Source organism: Kogia breviceps, chromosome 2 (assembly GCF_026419965.1).
Source record: "Kogia breviceps isolate mKogBre1 chromosome 2, mKogBre1 haplotype 1, whole genome shotgun sequence".
In the NCBI taxonomy this organism is placed as follows: domain Eukaryota; kingdom Metazoa; phylum Chordata; class Mammalia; order Artiodactyla; family Physeteridae; genus Kogia; species Kogia breviceps.
The window spans coordinates 129977829-130002125 of NC_081311.1; the positions used below are offsets into that span (position 1 = coordinate 129977829).

At 35.8% G+C, this 24297-nt stretch overlaps 1 protein-coding gene across 30 annotated transcripts in view; it reads right to left on the minus strand.

Moving 5' to 3' along the window:
• Nucleotides 1-24297, minus strand: part of BAZ2B (bromodomain adjacent to zinc finger domain 2B) — a 390894-nt gene that overhangs the window by 276439 nt on the left and 90158 nt on the right. For 23 of the 30 annotated variants that reach the window (XR_010839121.1, XR_010839120.1, XM_067026151.1 and 20 more), the window contains exon 3: nt 17667-18030. The gene's annotated coding sequence lies outside the window, so the exon portion shown is untranslated. Of the gene's footprint in view, nt 1-16898; nt 16947-17666; nt 18158-24297 lie in introns of those variants that run through there. The other 7 variants (XM_067026122.1, XM_067026126.1, XM_067026118.1 and 4 more) reach the window with 5 other exon arrangements.

A 24297-nucleotide genomic window follows, 5' to 3' on the forward strand; every position in this document is an offset into this window, starting at 1 on the left:
TTAATGTCAATCAGTCTAACATAGGTCTGGAATCTGTTTCTTCTCACTTCTCAGAGAATTTCTGAATCATATTTCCTGCCGCTATATCTTTATTTTCATTATTAAGAAAGTCATCGGGGGCTTCCCTGGTGGCGCAGTGGTTGAGAATCCGCCTGCCGATCGATGCAGGGGACACGGGTTCGTGCCCTGGTCCGGGAAGATCCCACATGCCGCGGAGCAGCTGGGACCGTGAGCCATGGCCGCTGAGCCTGCTCATCCGGAGCCTGTGCTCCGCAATGGGAGAGGCTACAACAGTGAGAGGCCCACGTACCGGGGGTGGGGGGAAGAAAAAAAAAAAAAGAAAGTCATTGGGCTTCCCTGGTGGCGCATTGGTTGAGAGTCCGCCTGCCGATGCAGGGTACACGGGTTCGTGCCCCGGTCTGGGAGGATCCCACATACCGCAGAGCGGCTGGGCCCGTGAGCCATGGCCGCTGAGCCTGCGCGTCCGGAGCCTGTGCTCCGCAGCGGGAGAGGCCACAACAGTGAGAGGCCCGTGTACCGCAAAAAAAAAAAAAAAAAAAAGTCATCTTCAAGCCCACATTTCCTTCCTGAACACTTCCCCAATCTCTTTTCCTTTTCCTTTACAAAAAAGAAAAGAAGGAAAGAAAGAAAAGCTATCTAAACTCCATGTTTCTATTTCTTCACCTTTAGTCCAAACCATTCCACTGAAACTATTATTGCCAAGGTCACCAATGTTCTTATCGCTTAATCCAATGGGGTTTTTTTGGTTCTTTCTTAGTTGATATCACAAAAGTATTTCACTCCATGCTCACTTCCCTCATTTATACCTTTTAGAGGGGAGGTTCATCACACTAACTTGCTGTTTCATTTATGAACACTTTCATTTCACTATATAAACTTCAACATAAAAGAAATTTAAAAAGCAAATAATAGAATTTTGGATATTTGAAAGTTTTATCTTAATACTTTTCTGTGTTTTTCAAAACTGAGAATATTTTTTAGTAAAAAATATACTTTTAATTTTAAGAAAAGTCATGTTGTATTTCTGAAACTAATATGTCAATCATACCTCAATTATTTTTTTAGAGTGCTCTTTTTAAAAAAAAATATTTATTTATTTGGCTGCGCCAGGTCTTAGTTGCGGCACACTGGATCTTCTTTTGCCACGTGCAGGACCTTCCTTGCAGCATGCAGGATCTTTAGTTGTGGCATGCAAACCCTTAGTTGCGGCATGTGGGATCTAGTTCCCTGACCAGGGATCAAACCCAGGCCCCCTTCACTGGGAGTGCAGAATCTTAGCCACCGGACCACCAAGGAAACCCCTATACCTCAATTTTTTTTTAAGTTAGAAAATAAACAATAAAATGAATATAAAAAAAGAAAAATCAAAGGGCAATGAACATTATTAATTGTAAGACAGAATAACTGGCAAGCTGTAGAGATGCATTTACAATTTATTTTTATCATAAACAAGCAAACAGCTCAAATATAATGAGAATTTATTTTTTAAAGGTCCAAATTATATTCTCAAATAGTCTTAATTCAGGTATCTAATAAGAAATAGAATTATTTACCAGGATGACAACCCTAGCTGATCAATGAAAATTTATTTTTAGTATGTTCAGAACTATCTAATAAAATTAATATTTTTTAGAAAGAGTCCTTTTACAAGAGGTAGAAAAAAATAATAAAAAAATGACAATGCTTTAAAAAGCTGACCTTTAGTTATCTAGTTTAACATTCCCTATAGCAGAGATTTTGAGGAAATGTAGTATAGATAATAAGTACTGATGGGAAGTTGGGCCTTAATATGGGCATTGAAAGACAGTTTTCCTAGCAAAAAGGAATGGGGAAGACTTAAACGCCAAAAATAAAATACAGAACAAACTAGTGGTTACCAGTAGAGAGAGGGGGACAGGCAAGATAGGGGTATCAGATTAAGAGATACAAACTACTACGTATAAAATAAATAAACAACAAGGATATATTGTACAGCACAGGGAAATATAGCTATTATTTTGTAATAGCTTTAGATGGAGTATTATCTATACAAATATTGAATCACTGTTGTACATCTGAAACTAATATAGTATTGTAAATCAACAATAGTTCAATAAAAAAAAATTTTTTTAAACCTGAGGAAAACAAACAAAGTTGGAAGCATAACCATTCCAGACTTCAGACAATACTATAAGCTACAGTAATCAAAACAGTGTGGTATTAGCACAAAAACAGACATATGGATCAGTGCAACAGAGAGTCCAGAAATAAACCGATACACCAACAGTCAATTAATCTAAGACAAAGGAGGCAAGAATATACAATGGGGAAAAAAAGACAGTCTCTTCAGCAAGTGGTGTTGGGAAAGCTAGATAGCTCCATGTAGTAAATCAATGAAATTAGAACACTTCTTCACACCCTCATACCATATACAAAAATCAACTCAAAATGGTTTAAAGACCTAAATGTAAGACACAATAGAACTCCTAGAAGAGAACATAGGCAAAACATTCTCTGACATAAATCATAGCGATGTCATTGCTGATTCTGACTGATTCTTAGGTCAATCTCCCAAGGCAATAGAAATAAAAGCAAAAATAAACAAATGGGACCTAACCAAACTTAAAAGCTTTTGCACAAAAAAGGAAACCCTAACCAAAACAAAAAGACAGCCTACAGACTGGGAGAAAATATTCACAAACCATGCCACTGACAAGGGCTTAATTTCCAAAATACTATACAAATAGCTCATACCACTCAAGACCAAAAACACAAACAACCCAATCAAAATATGGGCAGAAGACCTAAATAGACATTTCTCCAAAGAAGACATACAGATGGTCAAGAGGCACACGAAAAGATGCTCAACATCACTAATTATTAGAGAAATGCAAATCAAAACTACAATGAGGTATCACTTCACGCTCGTCAGAATGGCCATCATCAAAAAGCCTACAAATAATAAATGCTGGAGCTGGTATAGAGAAAAGGGAACCCTCCTACACTGTTGGTTGGAATGTAAATTGGTACAGCCACTGTGGAAAACAGTCTGGAGGTTCCTTAAAAAACTAAAAATAGAGTTACCATAGGATCCAGCAACCCCACTCCTGGGCATATAGCTGGAAAAGATGAAACCTCTTAATTCGAAAAGATACATGCACTTCAATATTCACAGCAGCACTATTTGCAATAGCCAAGACATGGAAGCAACCCAAGTGCTCATTAACAGACTATTGGTTTAAGAAGATGCAGTACGGGGTCTTCCCTGGTGGCACAGTGGTTGAGAGTCCGCCTGCCGATGTAGGGGACACGGGTTCGTGCCCCGGTCCGGGAGGATCCCACATGCCACGGAGTGGCTGGGCCCATGGGCCATGGCCTCTGGGCCTGCGCATCCGGAGCCTGTGCTCCGCAATGGGAGAGGCCACAACAGTGAGAGGCCCGCGTACCGCTAAAAAAAAAAAAAAAAAAAAGGCTGAAGAAGATGTAGTATGTATATAGAATGGAATATTACTCAGCCATTAAAAAAGAATGAAATATTGCCATTTGCAGCAACATGGATGGACCTAGAGAATATCATATTAAGTGAAGTAAGTCAGACAGAGAAAGACAAATATGATATATCACTTATATGTGGAATCTGAAAAATAATACAAATGAATCTATATGTAAAACAGAAATAGGTTCACAGACATAGAAAACAAACTATGGTTACCAAAGAGGAAAGGGAGTCGGGGGAGGGATAAATTAGAAGTATGGGAATAACAGATACAAACTACTATATATAAAATAGATAAGCAATAAAGATTTACTGTATGGCCCAGGGAACTATATTCAATATCTTCTAATAACCTATAATGGAAAACAACCTGAAAAAAAAATATATATATATATAACTGAATCACTGTGCTGTACACCTGAAACTAACAAAATGCTATACATCAACTATACTTCAATTTTAAAAGAAAACTCTGCTTCTCTTCAATCTAAAGATTTATACCTTCATTGAGAAAAATTAGTCCTCCAAAATTTATTTTTAAAAATAATTAAATAAATAAATAAGATAAAAATATGAGACATGACTATAAAAATTCTGCCAAGGGCATTTTTAAGCTTAAAAATGGAAATAAAATGTTTTATAAAATCTAAAGAACTGACAATTTAATATTTCACATTTCTATAAATTAAAACACTATTATAAAGCCAAATAATTATAGTAAATATAATTAAAACATACCATTAATATTTAGAAGAATTTATAAATAGTTTCTCATAAACATACTAAGATCTCAGTGCAGTAACAGGTAAACGTCAAAGACTAACTACAAAAGAGAAATACAACAGGTTAAGACACTGAAAAATGGTCACTCTAATTATTCACAGAAATGCAGATTAAATAAGATACATTTTGGGGAATTCCCTGGTGGTCCAGTGGTTATGACTCCACGCTTTCACTGCCGAGGGTCTGGGTTCAATCCCTGGTCAGGGAACTAAGATCCTGCAGGCAGTGTGGCACGGCCAAAAAAATAAAATAAAAAATAAGGTACAGTGTTTTGCAATGCAATTGGCAAGGGCTAAAAATAATGAATATACCCAATCCAATGAAAGTGTGGTAAATAGGTAAATTTATGTATTGCTACTACGATATAAAATCATACAATCCTTGCAAAAGCCAAATTCACAACACGTAGATTAAGAGTTTTTAAATATTCCTAGCACTTGACCCAGCAATTGCATTTCTGGGAATTCGTCCTATGAAATAACGTCAAACAACAACAAATAAAAGCATTATGAATAAAAAATGTTCACTGAAGCATTTTTATAAGGGTAGGAAGGAAAGAATCTATTTGCACAGCCATGTATTCCACCATTAGCACTCAACTGGGGCACAAAGGGAAGAATCTGATAATCTTGTGGGGAGGTAGACAGTTGGGAAGATTTCACAAAAGTAGCTCTTCAGAAGGATATTAGAAAATAAGCAGATTCTATCAAGCAAGAAGAAAGAAAATAATAATTGCATATAGGGAAGAGCATACACAAAATCATGGAGTCATGAAAGTCTACACTCAGGGATCCATAACATACCGTATGCTGCCTCCTATCTCCCAGTGGTTTTCAGAAAGTGATGTCTGGCAGTGGTATAAATACATACAGAGCTATAGACATAAATGCAAATGAAAAATATTAGGCTAACTGGATGTGATTATTCATCTATACATAATGTGATATACCAGGAGGGAAGTAGAGGGGGTTTTAAAAAGCAGATGAGAGTTTGTCTTAAGCTAAACTCATCATGAGATTGTATGATGTATTAGAAAAAATATCTAACCACTGGTGAGCGGTAAGCCACAGCCAATCTCTCTAGTTTTCACTTTCATCGTCTGAAAAGGAGGAAATAAGCATTCAACTACATCAAATTATTGTTATGGTCATATGAAATTAATTTAAATGTAAGGTAATACAATCTCCTACCTCCCCCAACTAGCCCAACCCCATTCCTTTAAATTATGTACCTCATATCAATTCTTCTGCCCATTCACGTTGCCATTAGTCTAGTCGTTACCACCTAACACTGGAATTTCTGTAATAAATTACTGAACTTTCTTTTAATAGCCTCTTCTTTCTATAGAGTTAAGAGATTTCTTCCAATACAGTTAACAGATTTCTTCCAAATCGATCTTTCTAAACAACTTTTTAATCATGTCACATCTCTGCTTGAAAATGTATTAGCTAACCCAACCCCGTTTCTAACTTTATCTCCCATGATTTTCAAACAAATTTTAGCTAGGTAGGTTTCCCTCCATCCTGTCCTTTGTTCAGGTTGCTGTTCTAAGCTAAAATATTTACTACTTCCTTCAAAGCCCAACTTAAGTTTCACCATCTCCCTGAACCCTTTTAAATCCAAAGCAATTTTTTTTTTAACATTTTGGGGACAGGAATACTTAAGCATACAAACTATCTCAAACCATACAACCTTCATATACAGTAGAAACTCATCTTACTGGTGGATTGGGGAGTGTGGTAGGTTCTATTCAGTAGGTTGTATTAAAATATAATTTAAAAAATCACCTTAAATCAACCGTACTCCAATATTATTAAAATTTTAAATATATATCATTGACATGGACCACATGGAGAGAGATTATACTGTCCCTCATAAGTCCAACACAGCCAATTTTACCACCAGCAATAAAGCAGATGTAATTTATGTAATTGAGCTCCGGATACCCATAGCTAGCCTGCATTTAGAAGCTATGATGATATACAAAAAACATTTATATTAAGACATAAGAGCCACATTTACTACAAGATGCCCCACTGTGAGAGTTACTCAGGAACAGAGAGCACCGGACATGTATCCCACTTGGAGCATAAGTTCACTAAGTCAATGATGGTTATTGAAATTGTTTTTCGGGACTTCCCTGGTGGCGCAGTGGTTAAGAATCCGCCTGCCAATGCAGGGTACACGGGTTCAATCCCTGGTCCAGGAAGATCTCACATGCCGCTGAGCAACTAAGCCCCAGCACCACAACTACTGAAGCCCGCGCGCCTAGAGCCGATGCTCCACAAGAGAAGCCACAGCAATGAAAAGCCTGCACACCGCAACTGAAGAGTAGCCCCTGCTCACCACAACTAGAGAAAGCCTGCACACAGCAATGAAGACCCAATGCAGCCAAAAATTAAATAATTAATTTAAAAAAGAAATTATTTTTCCTTTCCTACCCCAAACTTTTTTCCTGACATAAATAATTGAATTTCTAATATAAAAATCACAAAAGATGAGACTTTCTGTACGTCCTTTCTATGTAAATTATTAACTCCTTGAGCATATTATGGACGATGCATTTTATTTCTGGGCACCTTGAATTGTTTCTAGTTATTAAAAAATAGATGCTGACCCGATTCTTGTTCGCAATTTAACTAACAATTTATTTAACTAATCACTGCTGCCTAATACAGAACAGTTAGCATTATCACAACAGTACTAAACATAAGGAACTAGTAAGTGATTGTTTCCATGGGTGGCTACAGGATTATTTTTTGCTCACTTGTGAAGCGCTAAGATTACAAACACAGAAAAAAAAATCATTTTTACCCAGGCCCATGTACTTAATTTAGTTGTTATCTCTGGACTTCAGCTGCAACATATCAGATGCTCCCTCCTAAGAATAAAATATTTGCAATACGTTGCCAAAAATGATCTATTTCACAAACGGTGTTTCACATTAAAATGAAAAAGGTCAAATTCAAGGTACTATGTCATAGAACAACACTTCATTTAAAACAAAAACAGGGAAATTCTGGTCACATTCTCTTCAGCTCTTCCCCTCCTCCCCCCAAGCATGCCTTGCTCCTCCCCTCCCATTTCACACTTAGTACAAAAGCATTTACATATTCTTTAAACCAATTCTTCTCTTTTATGAGTTTTGGCAAGTACATCTCTTTCTGGAGAGGGAAGGGAAAAGAGCTTTTACCTAACTGGCCAAAGTTATTACATGTTCTCTTCCTGGACAAACTATCTTACTGTTTACACAGCCCTTCCCTAACCCGTCAACTTCCTACTTCAAAATCCCAAGGTATAATTATAGATAAGAGTTATTTTCTCAACAACTGCTAAAAATATTAATAAGAACACACAGGAATTTAATGCTAAGGTACTTAGACCAGAATGAAGAAAATCTTGATACTTTCCAAGAGGACTCAATTACATAACAGTGCTACACTCCTCTTGACTCCATTTAAAAGCCTTCTTCAAAAAATAAATAAATAAATAAAAATAAAAGCCTTCTTTAAAACAGTCTCCTCTTTTTGTCGTTGTTACTGCCTACCCTCAACATTTCCTTTAGCTCTGCAGTACGCTTCTTTTAAAATAGATTTGACCCACAATCTGTTACTGTTGCCTTGCAGACCCTATTTCTTTCATTATGCTACACTAATAACCCATAAAAGGAGAAATACATTATCCTGTGACTTACAGTCTGCTCCCTAATTTTTTCAGATGCACAAGATAGGCTTTGCTCCTTCTTACATCACCGTAATTTTTTTTTGTTAACAATGACCCTTTTCCCAAGGAAGTCCAGAAGTTATGTTCCAACAACCATGTCATCATGGTTCAACCAGAAAAGATAGTAAGTATGGCTTCTCTCTAAACTCAGATACTAGATAGCCTTCTATTTCCACTCATTTTCACACTTCATTTACTCAAAACTCATCATCATCAAGATAAGAAATGATTACATAAAAGTTTTAGGGACTTCCCTGGTGGTCCAGTGGTTAGAACTCTGTGCTTCTACTGCAGAGGGCAGCAGTTCGATCCCTGGTTGGGGAACTAAGATCCCGCATGCCGAATGTCATGGTCAAAAGGAAAAAAAAAACTATAAGATTACTTTGGGGCTTCCCTGGTGGCGCAGTGGTTGACAGCCCGCCTGCCGATGCAGGGGACACGGGTTCGTGCCCCGGTCTGGGAAGATCACACATGCCGCAGAGCGGCTGGGCCCGTGAGCCATGGCAGCTGAGCCTGCGCGTCCAGAGCCTGTGCTCCGCAAAGGGAGAGGCCACAACAGTGAGAGGCCCGCGTACCACAAAAAATAAAAAATAAAAATTAAAAAAAATAAAAGTTTTAAGGTTTTCTTCTAACACATCCCTTCAAGTAAATGTTCATCACAATATTGCAAATAAGGAAAATGAATAAGCTTCATTATCTTAGTACAGCAACAATGAAGTATGGAAAAGTCTAATCACTGAAAATTATGACACTTTCTTGTACATTTGTCTTTGAATTTTTTTTAATCTTTCCTTTCCATATTTTCTATTCTTTGTGGAATTTCTATTATAAGTGAAATTCAGTACTGATGTAATTTAAAGTAAGGGCTTATACATTCGGTTGCTTTTTGTCCTTATGGATATTTCCATTATTGACAGTGCAGCCAGTATGTCTGTCTGTCTTCATTCACCCAAAGGAACTAAAAGAAGTAAAAGTGTTTGAGTCAGAAGACATCAAACCCCCTTGGAAAGCTAGTTCGTCATCATCAAATCTAAAAAAAGGGAAACAGAGGTGATGTCCTCTTTGCTCAATGTTCTTAGTAGGTATAACCGTGCATTAGGTTTCAAGAAAAAACATTTATAGAAGCATAGGAATATGAGGGAGAAGAAAGTGGTTCTGGTTAATCTTACGTTAAGCACAATATCTGAATAACTCTGACCAGAAAGGGCAGTTTTGTCAGTTATAACCTGGCTTCCACAAACAACAATCCTATCATTGAAATGGATGATTTGAAACTGATCAACCCACCTTCTCCAGAGAAAGCCAAGCAGCAGACTTTGAAAGCAATGGAGGAAAAGCAGGACCCCATAACATTTTCTCTTCCTTCTGGAGTGACCCCAAAAAGGCTGCACAACCACTCCAGATGCCCAATAGATCTAGCCTGAATTAATTTGTTCTAGAGGGGGCTCAGGCTATCCTATTTTAGCTGCATTCTTTCTTCCAGATCTCTGAATATTCAGTTTATTCATTCTTCTTGGTCTAATTCAAAGCTGCCTAAACCAAAGAGCCTTTTCTAATGATTCCGAACAAAAGTCATCTCTCGCCTACTCTGAGTTTTCACAAACTTTATTCCACGAGTATGCCTGAGGACAGCATTCAGTACAAACTTGATGAATGAAGGTACCTGCCCTCCTTTTCCCCTATTATTAGTGCTAGAACAATAAAAGTGTATCAAATACCTGTGATTCTCCTGTAGTTGTGGTTATTGAGTCAATTCAGTTTTCAAGTACTGGTTAAATTTTCTACTGTTTTGTTGGGTTACTAATATTTTAAAAATTGAATCCATTACCTCACTTTTCTTTTTATCTAAATATAATGATCTGTTATCATGAGAACCAGAAAAGGTAGACAAATAAAATCCTAAACCTTCATTTTGGTGAAAATCTAAGGACTTCTCTCCATCTGATCTACCAAGAAGTGGGGGAGGAAGCGAAACTAGACTCATTTGAAATTTACTTTTATTTCCTCAGCTTATTCTGTGTTAAGATGCTAAAGATCAGGGAAATAACTGAAAGGCCAATAGTCAAAAGGGACAGAAAAAAAGGGCATAGAATAATTCACAAAATGACTAATGCAACCTCCGACAATGGCAAATTAACTATATACATATATATATAAAGTTATTGCAAAACTAAAACGCCCTTTAATAACCTTTGAATTTATTATTTAGAAAAAAGTACAGCCTACTATCAGCTAGATTAAATTTGGCCATATATTCTGTGATATTACCAACATATCCAGCCATTTGTGAAGCCAAGAAACAGTAAAATGCACTCTTAGGACTGGTACTCAACCTTGAAGTGCTGAAAGCTACTTCATCATCTAGCGTAGGGACAAACACATGCATGCACATGTGAACCTAACACTATGCTGTGTGGAATGCTTGATATAATCACCACACCACTGTAAATCACTCAGGCATCCACTTACTTTAACATACACAAATCAAGGCAGAGCTCCCTGTGATTCCTACCAGAATATCTGAAATCACATTTAACATTTTCTCCTCCTACTCTTCTCACTGGGGATAAGTGATTTTCTTTTCAATGTGAAAACTCGGGATGTAGTGGTTTTCTCCTCTCTTTTCAGTCACTACTAGGCAGCACAACATGCAGAACACTATTACAGCTGGACTAGCTTACACATGTCATTTCAATACTGTAACCGTATAGCTGTGCTTTATATTCCAGAAGTGACCCAAAAAGCAGAAGAGACTCCTCATTAGAGTCTTTCTAAAAATTCTGAATAGCTTTATAGTTTTAGGATTAGCATTATTCTAATCCAATTGTAACGTCTTGTTGATTTTCCTATCTTGCCTTATACCACTCAAAATTAAAAGTACTGTCATTTTACTACACGTTAGATGAAACTGTTTTACACGTTAATTAATCACAATTTATTGTTTGTGTTGTTTCTTAAAACTATACCTAACTAGTAAAATATAATTAACAATATTTTCATATCAAAGATAATTTGGTTATTCACCTATGGGCAAAATCATAGAACATATTTTCCAAAAATTACAATGGTTGTACAATCTAGGTTGGTTTGTATTGGGCCAAGATGAGACATATAATGAGTAATACATTATTGACCTTTTACATTTGGTTCCTTCAAAGCTTCTTCATTTTATTCAGCATTTAGTTTAAATATTTAAAATTGAAGCTGTTCTATGTTGCAAACACAGCTAAAATGAAGAGCTTCTGTAGCAGCAGTGACCAGATTTTAAATGCAGGTAGATCAATAAAAAAAAAAAAAAAAAATCCACCAAGCACAGGCTCCATGTGTGAGTGGAATGGTTTATAATAGCTTGCAAATGACTATGTGCTTGCTGTAACCAGCTGTTCTTAAATTATGAATATGCAACCAATTCATGTTAAAGCCAAATCCCAGCACTATTTCTACAGAGAAATCCCAGTAGTTCTGCTTGTTCTACATGTTAGCTCTGTTAAGGATACAAATAGCAGTAAGCTTCTGAACAAATAGGACCAAACTATTGGCATTTCATGCACTGGGTCCATTATCACAGCAGGGGATGTCAATCACTGGTACATTCCTATAACAGCTCAGGCAATATAACAATGATCTCGTAGGAAAAAAATCAAAATCTCTGCAGCAAACTCAAAGTCCTTCTGACAACCTAATGCTTTCTGACTTCGGCCAATCAGATTGTCAGACCTGACCTACTAGAAGATTTGCATCAAGCTTGAAACATTTAAAAACATCAATCATAAAAACAAAGACAGGACACTGAATTATACAGTATTAACCTCCAGGGTTTGCATACAAAGACCTTAGATTTATTTATGTCCCAGCGAGTTAAGAGCTTCAGGACACCGTTCTTTACACCAAACTGACTGCCAATTTGATGAACCTCTCTGCCCTCAGCAGGAGTGCACCGTCTTTGATTAATGAGTGCATGCTTGTGGAAAAGTGTTAAGAGGAGAAAACAGAGGAAAAACACACAATTATGTCTACACATAGCTGAAGTACAATAATTATCTTCAAACAAAATGCTCCTTTTTCCTTACATACACATGCACACGTGTGCATACATAAAGTTAGTAAAGGTTCTGATCTATGTATATTACCTTCATTATTACTGTTATCTCTAACATTTAATTTTTATTTGAAAGGCATTAAAAAACCAAAGGACAAGCCAAATGTCTTAAATTATAAAAACAACTATTCAAAGCATTAATTTATTTTTAAAAACACCTTATCTTACATAGTAAATTCTAAATATGTGGAATAAAAACTGTACTTACTTTCACCTCATGTTCTTATAAGAGTTATTCATTTAAAAAGCTCAATGTTTAGCTTAAAAAATCAGGTCTCTTAGATATTGTACATCTCAAACTATGTTATGACTTGCCACAAATCACTCAAAACACATTTAAAAGTCATGTAAACTTGTTTTAGTTTAAGCTCCATATGTAATTGTAAATTAATCAAATATATTTATTGCTCATAATTCCAAAGTTAATAGAGTCAACAGAAAAACTTATGAATGAAAGTTTAAACTTTTTATGACTCTTCTGTTTAGAACTGCTTTCCTTTAAGAAACCCAATGTGGAAAAACTCCTACTTAAATTACGGGATGCTTATTTGCACTACAATTAAAATTACGTCATCTCTAAAAATGAGCTAAGCATTGAGATTCCTTTAAAAAAAGCTTACATTTAATATACAACTCAATTTACCATTTAGTTTATATGAATATCTGACATGACACAAATATTTTATGAGTAAATATATTTCTCAAAAATTGAATCATAGGCTAAGGTAACAGAATAATTTTAAGAAACTGCATGGTGATTATATTAAAAGGTTATATAAAAGCATTACTACCCACATATAAATTTTACCTTTAGTCTCAGTAATGTATGATCTATTTAAAAGAAAAGCATGTTCAGAAAACTTATTATTTCAGGAAATCATAATTCTGAAATCACTCAGCAGTGTATTATAAGTGTTTAAATTTGTTTATATTGTATAAGAAGTCCTTTTAATGGGATTTACCTCAGCAAATTATCTATTCTAATTATCAATTTTATTTTAAGAATTTCTTTTAAAAGCAAACTTTTAAGTATGTTATAAATGTCAAGCTCTTTGAAAAATTGTTAGTGTACTTAAAGATTTTAAAATTAAAAATCAATAAATACTACAACTAGAAAATATCTCTTAACATAGTGATAAGCTACATTTTATCCTTAAACTTCTCACACTTAAGTTTTTTTACACAAATTTTTTTAAATGTGTTTTTTTCTGTTGAGATCATCACTCTTCATTCTCCTTTCCTATTTCCTCTCCCACAAAAAAAAAAAAAAAAAAAAGCAAGTAATTAGAAAAAGTAGAAAACACTTCAGCACCAGTGGTGATCTGACACCATTTTAGTACCACAGTATGATAGCTGAAACTACCAATAAAAGTTACTAGTACAATAAAAATTTTTAATTTTAAAATCATTTAATAACTACTAGTCAATTATTTAATGATATTTTACTTCCTTATAAAGAAAAGTAAACCCCAAATTGCCCTCTTCCTCAATAATTCTTTTCTCCTCTGATTATCTTCTGCAACAAAAGTTTAAGGAAATGTTTATTCCAACAAGTTAACATTTATTAAATAAAGCACAGTATTTTTAAAACCATATGATATAAAATATTTAAATACAAGCAAAAACTTCTTAAAATACCTCACTAGGTAACTAAATTAATCCCTCAGAATATCAAGTTTATTAAAAATCATTAAACCTTGATGATGTAATTTCATCTAGGGGTCAAAATCCCCACATTACTTTGTGCTAAATCATACCTTCTTTTGGTGGTTCTGGCTAAGACTAGGTCAAAAACCCAAAAACTACAACTTAAAAAGCTTTCTTCGAGAAACCTTTAAACCTAAAAGTGATCAAGTTCTAATGCATACTCTCACTAATTCAAGGAGATAAGGCAAAAAACTGAACTTTCATGCAACTGTGATATCCTACATCTTGTATAGTAACACAAAAGTAGCAACAAAGACATTAACAATTGCAGTTTGAGCTGGGAGTGACTGTTCTGTTTCAATTCAATGACACCACTAATGGCTTCTTAGCAGCTCCATGAAATCAACCAGCTGTCAAGTTGATGCATCAGAAGGAACAGTTATGCACTCCCATAAGAAAAAGCAACACATCAGGATGTTTGGCAAAACATCTGCTCCTTTACACTGCAGTTCTATAATAAACACGCAAACAAAGAAATGGGAGAAAGGGCAACAGAATTAAAATTCCAAGGTTTCCATTACAGTCTCATATGCATTTTAAATAAATGGCTTATAAAAATAAAAACAAATTTCTGCCAAATTGAATACTTTTATTTTAAATCTTTTGAAAATGCAAAATATAATTACTCAGATTCTTCTAGAAAGGCAAAACCTACACACAAATCTTTCCATTTTTAAAACTGAGAGTAAACTATAGTTACCAAGTAAAACCTTATTATTGTTATGCACAAACTCAAAAATTAATACTAAAATATACCCTTCTTTCATTTAATATGTATTTAGTAACTTATGCCAACAGTATTCTATTAAATGCATTTCCAAGACTGAAGAGTCTAAAAATATTTTTCAGTAGTGTTGGAAAGAGTAAATGCTGCTACACAGTCAGCCCTAGTTTAACATATAATAACAGTAAATACACTATTCTCTGTATTTCAAAATATATATCTACTCCTACTTCTCTTCAAACCATTATATGAGTACAACAATATTAAGTTCTTACAAATAACTTCCTGTTTTAAAGCATACAATTTGATTTTCTAAAAAAAAGAAAAACTCTTGTCATCACAGGCTTAAAATAATTTTATATTCAGCCATTCGTTTCAAGCATTTGTAAAATCTTACTTTTTTCCATCTGAAACTTACAAGCACCTCAATGTGTCTAAGTTATTGATTATGCAGCACAGTGACAATATGTACAGTGTTTACAATAGGTGTGAGACATCAAATGTACTTAACTACCATTTTCTTAAACTGCTTATCCTCTGTTGCTTGCCATTTATAATCTGCCAAATCTTCTAGTCCTTTGTTGCATGTATAATTTAGAACCATCTGTTCTATGTGCTTTTAACTATTTAAACATTTTTCACCTACCTACAATTCACATAAATGGCAGGCTCAATTCAGTCAAGCTTTCTATATAGTGTTTTACATAAAGCAAATTCCTAAATAAATAGCATAGCAGATAACACCAAATAAGACTGCTACAGAGATAAAAGCATACCACATACAACATAAGTTTTTATGTGTTAGGCAAACCTTTTGAATGTACTCAGAAATGTTTCTATTAGCTTTTTTTGAGTTAACTGTAGTCAGTGTTTTTCCCCAACCCAGAAGACAAAGAGAATGCAAATTAAATAGACAGTTTCATGTCCTTGTTAGAAGAGAAGTAAATATGCTGACTGAAAATGAATACAGGAGACAGAATTCCACTTTCCCATTCAATTTACAGTGCCTCTTATTTATATACCAGTCAGTGTATCATTAAGTTTGATCATGTGACCAACCGAACTTTAGTGAGGTGAAAAACTATTTTAGACAAGCAAATTAAAACACCAGTTTTTATTGTTTATTTTTCATAATGGTTGACAAAGGGCATATAACTTGAGATTATAGAATATATTTTAAAATCTATTCTGCCTTTTAAATACTAACTACATTTTCACCAATAGTTTTACTTAATACTGCTACTAAATTTTTAAAGTATCCAGTATCTCCAGGTATTTTCAATAGTTATATCTTTTCAAATGTAAAGGCATATGTAAAAAATATAAGTTAATTACAAAAGAGGATCTAAGTCATCTAAAATAAGTATACGTAAATATTAACCAAGCTGATTAAAGACAAATCCACAGAAGTGAGTGGAGTAAATAAGAAAGGAAACATGCTAATTAAAAATAACATTCAAATCCTTTAAAGTATAAGAAACATGCAGACAAAAGCTAAGTGAATACCAAAGGACACTATAAAAGTTTCCACCATTTTTTTGCACATAATTTTCCACCTGTTACCAAAACATAAAATGTGCAGAAACTGAGGGCTCACTTTGAGTGAACACAAAAATAAGCAGCACAGCTTATCGTCAGCCTGTTAAGTTACATGGTCCTTTTACATGCTCGCTTAAAACAGGAAAAAAATTAAGCGAAAAATTTACTCCTGGGAAAATTTCTCCATAAAGTTTACATGACGTCACTGGACCCCCTGAACATTCCCTAAACTTTAAGTCTTACCCAGACACACTTTTCGACTTTCTAAGGCTTCTTTCCATTCCTTAAAAAATAAGAAAAAAAAAAAAAAACGAGGGACATGGGAATAAAAATTGCCCAAGATGGCGAAACGCTTGTTGTTTAGAGGGCAGAGGGAAAAAATGGAGGATATTGTAATATACACAAAGGGATAAATTTCAACAACTCGGCCAAGGACTGCAGCTGCTTCTCTCTTTATAAGGAAGCAACACACAAAAGATAAATACAGAGGGAGAGAAAAGAAGGGAAAATCTCCCAAACAGCAGGGCCAGCTCAGACTCTCCGAACACTTCCTTCCTTTCCCAAGTCCCAATTCTAGGGTTCGTGGAACTACTTTAAGAGGAGAGGAGCCGCGAAAGGGAAGGGGGGAGGGGGAGCAACAAGAAGACTAGAAGACCGAAGAAGAGTTGAGAGCAGGGGGCAGCTCCCGGGGAAGAACTGCTGGGAGACAGACATTACTGTCGGAAAAGCTATGCTCCTCTAATCCTCTGCGTACTGAAACAGACCTTCCCAGGTATCCAGATATTTTCCCAGTCCCACCTGCCCCCCTCCCCGCCCCCCCAGCTCACTTTCTGTAAACTCCTGAGCTCCAAGCTACTACGGGAGAGAGAGCAAAAGAGGCCCGAATCGGGGGTGGGGTGGCAGGCGCGCTAAGCAGTCCTACAGGGAAGAGGGGGCGGAGGCAAAAAAGGGCAGCGGTAGGCGGACGGGGGGGGGGGTATCTTGAAACTACCCCGGCGGGGCTGGGGGGAGCAGCGGCTATTCCCGGGTAGGAACGGCGATCGCAACAGTGCCAGAGGTTGTTTTTTTTTGAGAAGCCAAACTGTTGGCGGCGACCTGAGCGCTGGAAGCCGAAGGGAGGAAGGACACGCGAAGCCCGGGCGGCCGAGCAGGGCGGCCGGCACAAAGGAGGCAGACTCGCCACGGCAGCGTCTGCCTGCGCCGGCGGAGGCACGGCCCGCGGCCCTGCTAGACCGAAGTCCCGCACCGGCAGCAAAGAATAAAGTTTACATTCTCCTGAGACCGCACCCCCCCCTCCCACCCAGAACCGCGCATCTCCGCGTCCTCCTCCCCCAAACTGCACTCGGGACCCCGAGCACCACCCCAGTCTTCCAGCCAGCACAACAAAGAGACAGACCGACCGGCGAGGGTAAACAGCCGCGGCAGGGCGAGCAGGGCGAGCAGGGCGGGCAGGGCGAGCGCCTCGAGATAAGCAACTCTGGAGTCTAACCCGCTCTCTGGAGCGTAGTTTCTCCTTTTCGGTTTCAACCGGCTTTACAATATTTGGAATTTTCATCTTCACCCGCACCCCTCACACCCGAGGATTTTAAACTCACCTTTACTTTCGAACTGAGAGTTGCGGTGGGTGGGATTTTTGCCTTCCCCAGATGGTTGAAGGTTACGATTTTTGTTTTTGGAAACCCCACCACCTCCTTATTTCTATTATTATTTTTGCAAGAAAAGTATAAAGAGAGTTGGAGTGGAGGTGAGATTTGTGATCGGGAAAGCCCTGGACGCCCTCCTTCTCCGTCTTCCGCCTCTCTCTCTCTGATTAGTTCCTATCCAGCAGCAGATTGAAGCAGGAGATGATTCTTCTCAAGGTTTGTTCAGCAGCTTCACTTCTAGGCGAAGGCTTCATGAACCAAGTGACGTCAACCAACGAGGCTTCTCTCTCTCTCCTCTCTCTAACAATGAAAGTTGCTGTTAACAAGGGAAAAAAGAGAATTGTTTATACCATTTCAGTTCCAATAATAAATGACCTATCAGCTCCTAAAGTAGCCAAGGGAGGGAGGGGGTTGCTTCTTCCTCCCAAGAATCCTGTAGCTTTGAGTTTGCACCGATCCTTGTCCCAGGAAAAAGTTAAGGAACTCAAATGTTTTGTTTTGCCGTTAAAAGTAGAGAAGACAGAAAATAGGGTTGAAAACGTAATTTTAAAAAAGTACACTGGCGAATAGGGAGCCCAGCTTCTACCTAAACTTTTTTGTCTGTAAACTCAGAATTTGGTTAAAGTCTAAAAGCCAACTAATGTAATATGCCAAAAATACGTGGATGTTTGGAACTCAAAATAAAATAAAAAGCAGGACGCAAAATGGTCCCGGGGTAAAACGCTACTGCCCTGACACCGGCAAGTTAAGCTGCTGTGATGTTTATGGATTGAGTTAAAATTTAAATAAAACGTTAAAATAGTAAATCATTTTAAAGTTATAAGTTAGAACTGTAAAAGGTAACCTCAGTAGTTTTTCCCCCCAGCTTCTGAGAGGGCAAAAAAAGGGGGGGGGAGGATAGCTAATTGTACGAATTAGAACACTTAAAAAATCAAGTTAAAACTGGGTAGCCCATTGCTCCATTTTTATATTACACGCAAGGTATACTATTTGTCTATCCCCAGAATTTCTTCCCACTTCCTATTTTTTACCCTTCCATTTTCTCCCACCAATTTCAGCATCCTAAAACCAAAAAAGTTAAAGGTGAAGTACACCCAATTCCTTCCTACGGCACACCACCCTGTAGCTTCCTAAAAATGATTCTTTTAAAAAGGCCTTAACCTTGGTAACGCTTTATTACCCAAGAAGATAAATAATTAAAAATTTTTTTCATTGAGGTAGTGTTTTTCCCCTGGAACACATTAAAGTCTCAAAAGTTCATATAATTAAAACTTGCATAATTTAATTTTCAGGATAAAGAGCAAGTGAAAGGCAAACTATAGAAAATTAATTTGACCATATATGTATATTTGGTACATGCATATGTGGATAAATGTATCTTAAAAGATGCTATTGTTTTATGTTTCCTCTTCAGCCACTGGCTGTGATTTTAATTGTGCTGGAGGATCTTCATTAGTATTAACACATGGGGAGATTTCACAAAGCTGCTTCATTAAGAAAAAAAAAAGCTTGGCAGACTAGGTCTTTTTGCATGCACTGAGAATGTCAGCCTTACCTCGGTCATTTGTAACATAATAAGTGCAAGTACAATGATTGCAATGCAGGAGCGCTGGGGGGAAGGGCAGAAATACTGCCTGTCTAATAGGGATATCTGAAAAGAAGGCTGCTCATTATATAGTAAAATGTATGCTAAAAATTAGTGAAGATGATGTCTCAGGAGACTGATGCTAAATAAATTAATGTGCTGATATGTTTTTAATTATTATTTTTGTAGTAGTTTATTTCATTCTCAGGATTCACATTGAGCAGCAAAGCTGTGCTAGCACTTATTGATTTTTTTTCCCTGCCACATTCCCGGAATACAGATTTTAATCATTTCACTACACCACACTCAGTAATTTCATTAAAAACTGGAACCTTCCATCCCCAGAAAAGCATTTAATTTCAATGACATACAATTTCAGTCTTAGCAGAAAACTGTCTCTACAGTAAAAGCTGGCCTAAGGTTCAAATGCATAATTTAATCCTGAGTTTTCCATGCTCTGCATTCCTTTGAAGCTATAATTTGAGTAACTACCTAATAACTGTAATAAGGATAATAATTTCCTTATAATATATTATTAACTCATATTTAATTAACTCAGAGGGCAAGCTCTGTACATGTATGACTGGTCAACAGTTCCACAATATCAAAATTTACTAATAATGTTACAGAAGAAAAATACAGACTACAACAAGTGTGGAAAGCCAGCATTTACATATTACTTTAGCAAAGTAACATATTAAAAAGTTCATGCATTTTATAGAATAGTGCCATTACTCAAAACGTATTTTAAAATATTTGGACGTAAACAAGACAATTCACTGATATTTCTATATGTAAATAAAGTATTTTAATATTACTATTTCAACAATCCATTTCTGACATTTTGCCTAATCACTAGCATTACTGTTGAAAATACTCAACTTTGAAAGGATAAAAAGAAATAGCTAGATTCAAATTGTCTCAATTTTCATAAAGAATTCTCTTAAAACATTTCTCTTGAAATAAAGTTGTGGCAAACTTGAATAACTTAGATAACTAGGATGTATCTTTTACTTAAATACTTTAAACAGTATACTGCAAAGCATAGTTCAATTTTTGGTTCCAATAACATTTTGAAATAATACTGGGTTTGAAGATGGCACATTGGTTTTCCAAACAATAAGTTTATAAGAATATGTAATTTACATTGCCTAGTTTTTAGAGAAGAAAACCTTTGGGGGAAACTATTTAACATAAGAAAACTCATTTAGTAATTTAAAGTTTGGATATATGCCTAATCAATAGAAAACATGGTTCACAGATAATGAAAGTGATTAACTTACAGAAAAATTCACATTAAAAATTCCTGTCATTCTCCTGGGAGACTTTAGAACCACAGTTCAAAAAAATTTTTTAAGAGAGTGTGTGTATGTATATATATATATATATATATATATATATATATATATAATTAAAAATTGAAGCCACATTTAACACAAAGTTGTCTTTTCCTTGGTTGAATGATGAAGTAACTTAAAATAAGACTTAGTGTCATCAAAGTTTAGAATAAGGGATAAAACTGGTGATAGTGAAGAAATTGATCTTGGTGTCTTTAAAATATGTTAAAACTATATTTTTATTACCATCAGGGCTCTTTATATAGTTTGAAAAATATTTTTGCAACATTCTTAAAGGTGAAATACAGTTAAATGAAAATCAATAATTAACAAAATAGTTGACAAATGAAAAACTCAGATTGATATCTAAAATTCATAAAATGAATTTCTATATTTCAATTAAAAAACAAAAGCTTCAATTTTTATATTAAAATATATCTTTAAAATAATTTGTTATTTGGTAATTCAAATATATTAATTATCCAATTTAATCTATACCTTTAAAACTGATTTTTAAAAATAATGATACACTAAAAATTTGAAACTGGATTACTCCAGTATTTGATACCCACTTACTAAGAAGTTGTGCCTAAATTACTTTTTAATATGATTCCTTCCTTTTTCATGTTATCACAGTTGATCATTTCAGAGATGACAACATAATCATAGAGTTGGGGGGGGGGAGAAAATAATCACAAGTTTTAAAATAATTTGTCTCCCATAGCACTTAGTCTTCTACTTAAGATCATCATCTAAATCAATACCTGATCATGTACAGAACTGTAAAAGAATTTAATGATCAAATAGATCTTTTCCAGTATAACTGATAATTATTTCTGAAATTCTATGTGATACATACCTAAACTAATTACTAATACCAATAATTTAACTAAATTATAATGCCATAAACTAACTATTCCACCACTATAGACTAAATTGTTGCACTTTCTTCTATAAAGCATCATCTATTTTTAGGACCAAGACAAAACTTCTTAAACAGGCAGATATAAAGATGGACAGGTATTTAATTTACTACTGTAGGTATTGTACATGGACCTTCAAAGAGTAAGGAATTGCCATGGACAGAGAACAAAGTCTAGGCTGGCTACAAACTACAAAAAGCCAAACGAAGGAGAGATCTTAATAGTAGAACAAGCTGGCCACTGTCATGTCTTGTATCTGTTTCAATCAGTACAGACTAATGAAGCTTTATTTGTCTTCATTCAGTGAACAAACATTTGAGTGCTTGCTGTATGCTGCGCACTCTGCTAGAGGCTGGAAAAACATGAAAAGCTCACATTCTGGTTGATGTTGAAAGTGTGAAATTCCTGGGAGATTAAAGACTCACAAAAATCACATTATAAAGATACAAATAATAAAGTTTTGTGAGGATAAAGAGGATGGGGCAACTAATTCTGACTGAGAGTCTATAAAAAGCTTTATCAAAGAAATGCCATTTGAACTGCATCTCAAATACTGAGAGCTTACCAGAAAAGGAAGGCAGGAGCAGATTCTAAGTGAAAGAAACCATAAATTTAAATGCAAAGAGCTACTAGATGTGATGTCCATCCACTAGTGAGAAATTCATTGTAACAGGAATATTCAGTGTGAGGTGTGGAATAACAGGAACTAAGGAGGAAAAGGAGGCTGGGACCTGAGAGTGAAAGGCCTTATGTACCATGGTTGAATTTATCCTGAGAGCCAACAAAGGTCAGCAAAGAAGTGACATGATCAACCTTATTTTTAGGGAAAAATAACTGTGTAAGCAGTGCAGATGATAGACTGTAGTATGAAGGGATTGCTTAACAGTCCATGAGAAAAGGGGTAAGAGACAGTGGTATTGGAGGTTTAAAGCCAGACGTTTTTGAGGTAAAATGTGGATTTTGTGACCAACTGAAAACAGAGAGAGTTAAAGGAAAGGAAAGACTAAAGGAAAACTAGAGAGGTTTCTGGCTTAGGGACCTGGGTAAGTGCTGCAGTCATTTAGTAAGGTCCAGAATACGTAAGGTAAAACAAATCATAAGGTAGTCTGGAATTAACCTTGAATTTATGCTTTATACGTTTTTTGTTGTTTTTTTTGCCACACTGCGCAGCATATGGGATCTTAGTTCCCTTACCAGGGATCGAATCCGCGCTCCCTGCATTGGAAGCGCAGAGTCTTAACCATTGGATTGCCAGGGAAGTCCCCATAGTTCATTTTTAAATGGGATTATTAAAATCAACTGGACAGCTTTTTCAAAATATACATACCCAGGCCCAATATCTAGAGATTCACTAGGTCTGGGTGGGGGCCTAGTATTTATTTCCTTTTTTAAAAAAACTCTGATGGTGCTTCTAATAAACACTGCTGATTAAGAATGCTGTTATGTGATTTCCCTGGTGGTTCAGTGGTTAAGACTCCACCCTTCCACTACACGGGGCATGGGTTTGATCCCTGGTCGGGGAACTAAGATCCTTCATACCGTGCCACAAGGCACACAGCACCCCACCGCCAAAAAAAAAAGAACACTGTTATAAGCACAAGTTGGTTATAAAATTCATTTGGAATAAAAAAAACAAGAAAAGCCCAGAAAACTCTGAAAAAGAGCATTGGGAGTAGGGGGAGGGTATAACACCAGATATTAAAATATGCTATAAAGGCTTAATAATTTAACAGTGGCATTGGCACATGAAATAAAAAGACCAATAAACACAATAGAAAGTTGAGAAATTACCCAAGTGCATGTGGAAATTTAACTTAGACAAAAGCTGTATCTCAAAACAGTAGGGAAGAGATGGATGTTTTCATAAGTGACGTTGGGATAACTGGGTAGTCATAAGGAAAACGACGAATTTGGATCTGTTCCAAGAATAAATTTCAAAAAGATCAGATATTTAAATATAAAAATTTGAACCACACAAGTACTAGGAGAAATTATGGGTCAATTCCTCTTTAGTTGGAGAGTAGGGAAAACGTTCCTAACAATGGTCAAAACTAGATGCAGTAACGTGAAATATCGGTAAATCTCAATATGTAAAAATAAAAAGCTTTTGTATTGAGAAAAAGAAAAAATTACTGCAAGAGAAGTATAAAGACAAATGAGAAACTGTGAAAAAAATCTGTAACGTATCAGAGATAATTTAATAACCCTACATATAAAGAGTATCTAAAAATGAATAAAACACCAACACCCGGAGAAAAATGGCAAGAGATATGAACAGACATTTCACAGGAAAAGAAATGCAAATGTCCCTTAAATAGAAACACTCTCAACCTTGTTCATAAGAGAAATGCAAATTAAGAATCACTGAGATACTATGTCTCACCCAATAAATTGGCAAAAATCCAAAAGTTTCACAACACAGCCTATTAGTGAGGCAGTTGTGGGGAAAAGGAACACTCAAGTATTCTTTGTTAGAGTGAAAAATAGAAAAACTCCAAAGAGAGAGAATTTTACAGTATCTAGCAAAGTTACATATGCATTTATTTTGTGTCTAGCAAATCCCACTTCCAAGAATCTGACCAAAACTGAAAAAATATAAAATAAGTATATAAGAAAATATACATTGAAGCACTGTTTCTTATAGCAAAAGTCTGCATGAAAATTAATAGAGAAACCTCACTAAAATGGAGTCTGAAGGCCAAAAGAGGGAGCCCATGTACCAGTCAAGGTCCATACAG